The sequence below is a fragment of the Mercenaria mercenaria genome, chromosome 13 (assembly GCF_021730395.1).
Source record: "Mercenaria mercenaria strain notata chromosome 13, MADL_Memer_1, whole genome shotgun sequence".
NCBI lineage: Eukaryota > Metazoa > Mollusca > Bivalvia > Venerida > Veneridae > Mercenaria > Mercenaria mercenaria.
The window spans coordinates 45,304,965-45,306,272 of NC_069373.1; positions in this window are offsets into that span (position 1 = coordinate 45,304,965).

Below are 1,308 nucleotides of genomic sequence, written 5' to 3' on the forward strand. Positions count from 1 at the left end.
ATATAAACACAATAATTTTCGTGACAATGAAGGACAGCAGAATTCAACCGTTCCATGTCATTTCATTTTTTGTGTGTTTATTGTTGTTATTTTTGTTGGGTTTAACGTCGCACCGGCACAATAATAGGTAATATCGCAACTTTCCAGCTTTGGTGGTGGAAGAAGACCCCAGGTGCCCCTCCGTGCATTATTTCATCACGAGTGGCTACTGGGTAGAACCACCGAACTTCCGTAAGTCAGCTGGATGGCTTCCTCACACAAAGATTTCAACGCCCCAATGAGACTCGAACCCACATCGATGAGTGATTTGAAGTCAGCGACTTTAACCCTCGGTCACAGAGCCCCCTATATGCGGGAAACTTACTATTATTAATTATGGGTTTTGTTAGTGACCTGAAATGTGTGGTGTCGGTATTTAAAATATATATGATGGGATTTTGGGAGGGCAAAGCGTTAGTGTAGTCCCCATTTCTAAAGTACTGGCCCACACATATTAGTTGTGGGTCACTAACAAAACTCAATAATTGTTTTTTTTTTCTAGACACTAATTTTCAGTCTAACCCGACATAAAAATCTGCTGATCGTCCAAGGAAATCAAGAAGGTCACAATGTGGCCACAATTTAACCAAACGAAAATGCGGACGGTAAAAGAATTGTCGAGCTCGAGTCATTGTTAGCGTGGATACCGAATATGTTAACTAGCCTTCTGTATATTATTGGGGTCTATGTTAAACCAGCTTCTTATAACGTCGGTTTCTTCCAAAATTTTGGATGTGTACTGAATGCACAGCGTTTCTACATGTTTATGAAAAACTCCTTTTTCCGTTCAAAACAATTACGTTAAAGGTTTAACATAATTATCCGTCAGATTATTACATATACATTACAAAGTCCAGTCTTTCTGACGGGAGTCCGCAGCCGTTGTAAAGTAAATATCTTTAACCTTTACCCTGCTAAATTTCTACAATGGACTGGTTCATCATTCCATTTGGGCAGTACCACTTATTATTCAAAGGGGTGTTTACTAAATATTTACTGACTTAATAGCAAAACAGTGCTGACCATGATCACATCCTTGGTCTGCACTTGCCGCAAAGGCAAAATCACTTGCCACTAGCAGGCTAAACTCCGAGTAAAACATCGTTTAACTGCCTTCTATTTTAATGAAACGGTTGACAATTTTATAAGGACACTATAACATTTTTAATTTGACAACGCATCCTTAAATTGTTGCTGCTGATGGAGGCAAAAAGTGTTGTAACGGAAGATATTTTATTTGAAATATGAAAATAAATAACATATTTTACA